The sequence below is a fragment of the Argopecten irradians genome, unplaced genomic scaffold (assembly GCF_041381155.1).
Source record: "Argopecten irradians isolate NY unplaced genomic scaffold, Ai_NY scaffold_1277, whole genome shotgun sequence".
Lineage (NCBI taxonomy): Eukaryota > Metazoa > Mollusca > Bivalvia > Pectinida > Pectinidae > Argopecten > Argopecten irradians.
Genome location: NW_027188743.1, coordinates 5035 through 13516, shown reverse-complemented (window position 1 = coordinate 13516; position 8482 = coordinate 5035). Strand labels below are relative to the sequence as shown.

Here is an 8482-nt window from a genome sequence, read left to right as displayed (position 1 = left end):
AGTCTATGTCATAGGCCCCCCTACACACATTTCAGCTAGGAGACCAAAGTCGGGATTTACCTTGGTATTTTACCATGTCAGCCAAGTGGAAAAGGTTTTGTGATATGAGCTCAGATTTTGAAAAAAATTAAGGGTAAATGTGCTGTAACTTCCATGCTCACGAATCTGATTTTGAGTTTTTGATATGTTATTCACCACTAAAAAGCTTTCAACCAACATTTTGAGAATTATAATACTTAACAATGCAAAAGTTTTAATTTTAATTGGGATTTTAAATATTACTTATGTCATTGAGAGTAATACTGCAAAAAACAATGATATCTACATATACAATCCAATGAATTGAGTAACACGGTTATCCAAGATGCATTTTGTGGTCTATTCCATTTAATTTAACATTTTTACATTGATATTACATATATGTTATTATAAATGAACTGATGATCATGAAGTATCTTCTTAAAGGTCTATAATGTTTTGAATCTAAATGTACATAAAGCAAAGATCTACAGTGCAGAAAATTTGTTGTTGCAAATGCTTATAAAGCTTAATACATGTTAAATAAGTGCTTTCAAAATGATTTGTATTCTCAACAACTTTTTTGCTATATAATATTACCGAGGAAAAAGTAAAAAATAACTTCACAATTTTTCGTCCAGCTATGGCTCGTATAACTAATCAAACATCATTATGTTTGTAAAGTGATAGATACAGGCCATCTGGACAATGATGGGTTTCCATACAATTCACTTTAATAGTATTTACTGTCCATCATGTATTGTGTAATGTTGATAAAATATTTGAAAGATGCATTCCAGTTCTTTGTGATTTTTCTCTTACAATTATGATACAGTCCCTATGGGCCTCCATACAATCATTGGAAAAAGTAGTCCATGGCTGCCATGTTGGATTTCTTGTTAATTTATTTGCAAAATTTTACCAGCCATTTCTAGATGTTTATCATCCTGTTACATTCACTAAAGGCATAGCATGAAGTAGAAAGTAACACGTATTATTTGTTTTTGTACTTTTTCACACCATTTTTGACTTGGAAAAATCTGAGGATTTGCAGCAAGCTTTTGTGAATTTGGTAGGTACTGGTACCAAATAGGATTTGCAGTCGTTTTAACTGAAAACATATGATAATTAAAGAAGATGATGTCTTGCAAACAATTTGTGTAATGTATATAGAATTGATGTCTGTGATATTTCCATAAAATTTTTTGAATATTCAATAATAGTCTGTAATGGCATAACTAAATGTTTAATCAAAATTAAATGAAATGAATAACACTTCATTCTTCACTCAAAGATTAGCTAAAAAATGACGACGGGAAGGGATTCGAACGCCTACGGGGAGACTCCCAACGGATTAAGCAGTCCATCTGCCTTAACCACTCCTCCGGCCACCTCGTCTTGTTCCTCACTAAGTTTGAGGCCTATGAAAAATTTTGAACAATAAAGCAACACTCGTCCATTCAGTTTGATGCATCATTATGCTCCTATAATTTTCCTCTTTTGTTATATTACAAACAGCCTGTTGTATGTCAATGAAATTTTATCATATTTCGACACAAACTGTCCAACACTGTACTGATTTTCTTAATCGAATAAACGTGTTCAGGATTTTAATACCAAGCACTTTCAGATAACCCCCCTTTAAGCCAACAAGAATATGTGATTTGCTAAGAGTCTAAAAGAATAAACACCTTATTTTCAATAGCCGATATAAATGTGTGTTTGGTATGCCCAAACTGATACACTAAACGTTACTGGAGAGAGAAACACCTACATTTCAAACGACATTTTCAACAGAATTATTTTCAATAACCACCGCATATTTGTTTGTGAAATAATCATCAGTTGTGATTTGTGTCTAGTAGCATGAAATAAAGGATGCTCCGGTACGACTTATATATAAAAGACACCTATTTTGAAAACGCCCTCTTTATTCTTACAGCCATATGTACTCATCGTAAAAATTATATCACTTAACAAATGCGGCTCAAACAATTCCAACTTAATATTCTGCTGTTATTTGTTAACATGCTGCGAATAACCAACGTAAAGATTTAACCCGTACAAAGTTAAACGAACGTCAAATTCTTGTTCTTGCGTGAAGCCCCACCGTTAGCATTGTTAGTGTTATTCAATTCTTCAGCAAAGGATGCAAGAGCGGGCTGAGCCGGGCGTTGTGTTATATTTTTTTGGAGGGTAGGGCAGGGGGTTGTAGGTCTAATTACAAACAATAGTCAACATTGGACTACTCAGTTCATTCAATTTGTTTCAAATGATAACGTCAAATGTGTACACTCTAATGCAATATACGACACAAAGCAATCTTAAATCCGTTGAAGGAATTTGAGTATTGCTTAGCATGTAAAATGACAAACCATCGCTGCTGATTTTGAGTTGCTTTTCTTGAATTAACCATCTCAAAAACGCTTTCAAAGATGTTGGTCATATAATATTGTTAACACCTTACACTTTAATTCCGCATTGCCTTACAAACACTTAATTTTTTGATAGTTTCACCATAGCAAATTAAATCAATGGCTTTTCTACACCAAACTCAATCCAGATGGTTTTTAACATTGAAACATAATATTGAATGCATTTTTTACGATATCTATAAATCCCCTCTGATGCTACATTTAGAAAATACTAATTGTTCATAATAAAGTGCACACTGATTTGCAGTTCTTGTAATAAAGGTCTATAACGGTGTCCTGAACAACTGTACAGAAAGAATTAATGAAAAACAATTGCAGAAAATATATATCACAAAATGAAAATTTGTGACTGTGGCATAGCAAGATTAAATAAGATGATATTCAAACACTGCACAAATTTTCTCCAACAAATACTTGACAAAGTATCAGGAAATCTAGTATAAAGTAGTATAATGTTCATCCCTAGTCAGCTAGAGTTATCATCCCATTATTATGTTATTAAAGGCAAAGATTACCTGAAAAGCCAAAATGTAGGACGATGATGGGATTCGAACCCACGCGGGGAGACCCCTAAGGAATTTAGCAGTCCATCGCCTTAACCACTTAGACACCACGTCTTATGACTACATAAAATATGCATGTTACTGAAAATTTATATTTAAAATTTTATGCGCATGATGCAATCTTATTAATATTACACGAAATTACCCTTCAGTTAAAGCTGGCAATGCAAATGTGAAAATCATTCGTGTTAGGTGGAAATATTGTTTTCATTCACATGGTTATCAGATAGGGTATATCTGTCATCATTGAAAAGGTAAGTTACAGCTATATTTTGGCTTTAATGCTATCTGCATTATTGTTACCAGTATTGAATCAACGGGTATAAATGACGCGCTTTCCTGAAAGTTTTTTCTAGTCAAATACCATTTGCAGTTCGTTTTTAAACCGAATGTTCGCAAACAATCTGGATAATTAAAGAAGCCTCAGCTTCAAACAATAGTTAAAATGTGTAATGTAGAATTGATAAACGGTCTGTGATACTGATTCCATAAAATAAACATTTGATATTCAATAATACGTCGTGTATGGCATATCCTAAATGAATCAATCAAAATTAAATGAAATGAAAACTTACTTCTCTCATCAAAGATTTTAGCTAAAACAATGAACCGACGAGGATGGGATTCGAACCCACGCGGGGAGACCCCAATGGATTAGCAGTCCATCGCCTTAACCCACTCGGCCACCTCTGTCTTGTTCCTCACTAAGTTTGAGGCATGAAAAATTTTGAACAATAAAGCAACACTCGTTCATTCAGTTTTTGATGCATCATTATGTCCTATAATTTTCCTCTTTTTGTTATATTACAAACAACTGTTGTATGTCAATGAATTTTATGATATTTCACACAAACTGTCCAAACTGTCTGATTATCTTAAACGATAAAGCCTTCGGACTTTAATACCAATCACCTTTCATATTTTACCAAAAAGGAATATGTGATTTGCTAAGAGTCTAAAGAAAAAACACCTTATTTTCAAATAGCCAATATAAATGTCGTTTGGTATCCCCACTGACTCTTAAACGTCCTTGAGAGAAAACACCTACAATTTACAAACGATTTCAACAGAATTATTTTTAATACCCCACCTCATATATTGTTGAAACTAATCATCAGTTGTGATTTGTGTCCATAGTAGAATGAAATAAAGGATGCTGGTACACTAGTATAAAAGACCTATTTTTGAAAACGCCTTTCTTACAACAATTGTATTTCATCGTAAAAAATATATCTACACTTAACAATGCGCCTCAAAATATTCCAACTTAATATATACTGTTATTGTTAACATGTAGCTGAATATCACGTAAAGATTTCTACAAATTAAAGAACGTCACATTCTCGTTCTTCTGAAGCGTTTAAGCATTGTTAGTGTTTATTCAAGTCAGTCAGCAAAGGGAAGGGGTCAGGGGCGGTGTGTACATTTTTGGAGGGTCGGGAGTGGTTGTAGGCCTAGTTACAAACAATTTCAGCATGGACTTCAGTTCATTCAATTTGTTTCAAATGCAATTCAATGTGTCACCTAATGCAATTGACAAAAGCAATCTTAAATCCTTGAAGGAATTTGAGTATTGCTTAGCATGTAAAATGACAAACCATCGCTCTGATTTTGAGTTGCTTTTCTTGAATTAACCATCTCAAAAACGCTTTCAAAGATGTTGGTCATATAATAATGTTAACACATCAACTTTAATTCCGCATTGCCTTACAAACACTTAATTTTTGATAGTTTCACCATAGCAAATTAAATCAATGGCTTTTCTACACCAAACTCAATCCAGATGGTTTAACATTGAAACATAATATTGAATGCATTTTTTACGATATCTATCAATCCCCTCTGATGCTACATTTAGAAAATACTAATTGTTAGCAGAATAAAGTGCACTGATTTGCAGTTCTTGTAATAAAGGTCTATAACGGTGTCTGAACAACTTTATAGAAAGAATTAATGAAAAACAATTGCAGAAAATATTATCACAAAATGAAAATTTGTGACTGTGGCATAGCAAGATTAAATAGTGATATTCAAACACTGCACAAATTCTCCCACAAAATACTTGACAAAGTATCAGGCAATCTAGTATAAAGTAGTATAATGTTCTCCCTAGTCAGCTAGAGTTATACTCTCCCATATTATGTTTTAATAAAGCAAGATTACCAGAAAAGCAAAAATGTAGGACGATGATGGGATTCGAACCCACGCGCGGGAGACCCTAAGTATGGAAATTAGCAGTCCATCGCCTTAACCACTTAGACACCACGTCTTATGACTATATAAATATGCATGTTACTGAAAATTTTATATAAAATTTTATGGCATGATGCAATCTTTTAATATTACACGAAATTACCCTTCATTCAGTTAAAGCTGGCAATGCAAGTGAAAACATCATTCGTGTTAGGTGGAAATATTGTTTTCATATTCACATGGTTATTCATCAGATAGGGTATATCTGTCATCATTGAAAAGGAGTTACAGCTATATTTTGTTAATATGCTATCTGCATTATTGTTACCAGTATTGGAATCAACGGGTATAAATGACGCGCTTCTCTGAAAGTTTTTTAGAGTCAAATACCATTTTGCAGTTCGTTTTTAACCGAATGTTCGCAAACAATCTGGATAATTAAAGAAGGCTCAGCTTCAAACAATAGTAAAAATGTGTAATGTAGGAATTGATAAACGGTCTGTGAATATGATTCCATAAAATAAACATTTGATATTCAATAATTACGTCTGTATAGCATATCCTAAATGAATCAATCAAAATTAAATGAAAATGAAAACTTACTTCTCTCAAATAAAGATTTAGCTAAAAACAATGAACCGACGAGGATGGGATTCGAACCCACGCGGGGAGACCCCAATGGATTAGCAGTCCATCGCCTTAACCACTCGGCCCTCGTCTTGGTTCCTCGTCTTGAGTCCCCCTCCTCACTACAGTTTTGAGGCTTGAAAAATTTTGAACAATAAAGCAACACTCGTCATTCAGTTTGATGCATCATTATGTCCTATAATTTTCCTCTTTTGTTATATTACAAACAAATACTGTTGTATGTCAATGAATTTTATGATATTTCACACAAACTGTCCAAACTGTCTCTGATTATCTTAAAACGATAAAGCGTTCGGACTTTTATTACCAAATCACCTTTCATATTTTTACCAACAAGATATATGTGATTTGCTAAGAGTCTAAAGAATAAAACACCTTATTTTTAAATAGCCAATATAATGTCGTTTGGTATCCCCACTGACTCTAAAACGTTCCCATGAGAGAGAAACACCTACAGTTCAAACGATTCAACAGAATTATTTTTAATACCACCTCATATTTGTTGAAACTAATCATCAGTTGTGATTTTGTGTGTCTAGTAGATAGATGAAATAAAGGATGCTGGTACCACTAGTATAAATGACCTATTTTGAAAACGCCTTTCTACAAGCATTGTATTCATCGTAAAAAAATATATCATACTTAACAATGCGCACTCAAAAAATTCCAACTTAATATATTTACTGTTATTGTTAACATGTGCGAATATCACGTAAAAGATTTCTACAAATTAAAGAACGTCACATTCTCGTTTCTTCTGAAGCGTTAGCATTGTTAGTGTTATTCAAGTCGTCCAGCAAAGGAAGGGAGGGGCGTGTTTCTTTTAGCCACGGGTGACAGTTTGCTTGGAGGGTAGGGAGAGGTTGTAGGAAGGCCTAATTACAATTACAATAACAATTTCAACATGAACTACAGTTCATTCAATTTGTTTTTCAAATGCAACTCAATGTATCACCTAATGCAATCGACAAAAGCAATCTTAAATCCTTGAAGGAATTTGAGTATTGCTTAGCATGTAAAATGACAAACCATCGCTCTGATTTTTGAGTTGCTTTTCTTGAATTATACCCATCTCAAAAACGCTTTCAAAGATGTTGGTTCATATAGTATTGTTTAACACCTCAACTTTAATTCCGCATTGCGTCTTACATACACTTAATTTTTAATAGTTTCACCATAGCAAATTAAATCAATGGGCTTTTCTCTACACCAAACTCAATCCAGATGTTTTAACATTGAAACATAATATTGAATGCATTTTTACTACAATATCTATCCAAATCCCCTTCTGAAGCTACATTTAGAAAAATACTAATTGGTTTCAGAATAAAGTGCACTGATTTGCTCCAGTTCTTGTAATAAAGGTCTATAAACGGTGTCCTGAACAACTTTACAGAAAAGAATTAATGAAAAACAATTGCAGAAAATATTATCACAAATAAGAAAATTTGTGACTGTGGCATAGTAAGTCTTAAATAGTGATATTCCAAATTTACACTTCTGCACAAATTCTCCCACAAATACTTGACAAAAGTATCAGGACAAATCTAGTATAAAGTAGTAGTATATGTTCTCCCTAGCTCAGCTAGAGTTATCTCCCATATTATGTTTTAAAGGCAAGATTACAGAAAAGCAAAATGTAGGATGATGATGATGGGACTTCGAACCCACGCGAGGAGACCCCAAGGAATTAGCAGTCCATCGCCTTAAACCACTTAGACACCACGTCTTTTATGACTATATATAATATGCATGTTACTGAAAATTATATATAAAATTTTATGACATGATGCAATTCTCTTTTAATATTACACACGCGAAATTACCCTTCAGTTAAAGCTGGCAATGCAAGTGAAAATCATTCGTTGTTAGGTGGGAAATATTGTTTTCATTCACATGGTTATCAGATAGGGATATATCTGTCATCATTGAAAAGGAAAGTTACAGCTATATTTTGTTTAATGCTATCTGCATTATTGTTACCAGTATTGAAACTAAACGGGTTATAAATGACGCGCTTCCTGAAAGTTTTTAGTCAAATACCATTTGCAGTTTCGTTTTAACCGAATGTTCGCAAACAATCTGGATAATTAAAGAAGGTCAGCTTACAAACAATAGTAAAATGTGTAATGTAGAATTGCGATAAACGGTCCTGTGGATATGATTCCATAAAATAACATTTGATATTCAATAATACGTCTGTCTGTATAGCATATCCTAAATGAATCAATCAAATTAAATGAAATTGAAAATACTTACTTCTCTCTCATCAAAGATTTAGCTAAAACAAATGAACCGACGAGGATGGCCGATTCGAACCCACGCGGGGGAGACCCCAATGGATTAGCAGTCCATCGCCTTAACCACTCGGCCACCTCGTCTTGTTCCTCACTAAGTTTGAGGCATGAAAAAAGTTCATTGAACAATAAAGCAAACACTCGTCCATTCAGTTTGATGCATCATCATTATGTCACTATAATTTTCCTCTTTTGTTATATTACAAACAACTGTTGTATGTCAATGAATTTTATGATATTAATCACACAAACTGTCCAAAACTGTCTGATTTATCTAATAAACGATAAAGCCATCGGACTTTAATACCAATCACCTTTCATATTTTAC

The 8482-nt window shown here is 33.4% G+C and overlaps 3 non-coding genes across 3 annotated transcripts; all 3 read right to left on the bottom strand.

Moving 5' to 3' along the window:
- Positions 1-3626: 3626 nt before the first annotated feature.
- Positions 3627-3710, bottom strand: Trnas-gcu (transfer RNA serine (anticodon GCU)). Its single transcript has one exon. It is a non-coding gene; the product is annotated as a tRNA-Ser (tRNA).
- Positions 3711-5848: 2138 nt separating this feature from the next.
- Trnas-gcu (transfer RNA serine (anticodon GCU)) lies at positions 5849-5928 on the bottom strand. The gene has a single exon. It is a non-coding gene; the product is annotated as a tRNA-Ser (tRNA).
- A 2225-nt stretch (positions 5929-8153) lies between these two features.
- Trnas-gcu (transfer RNA serine (anticodon GCU)) lies at positions 8154-8238 on the bottom strand. The gene has a single exon. It is a non-coding gene; the product is annotated as a tRNA-Ser (tRNA).
- Positions 8239-8482: the final 244 nt, after the last annotated feature.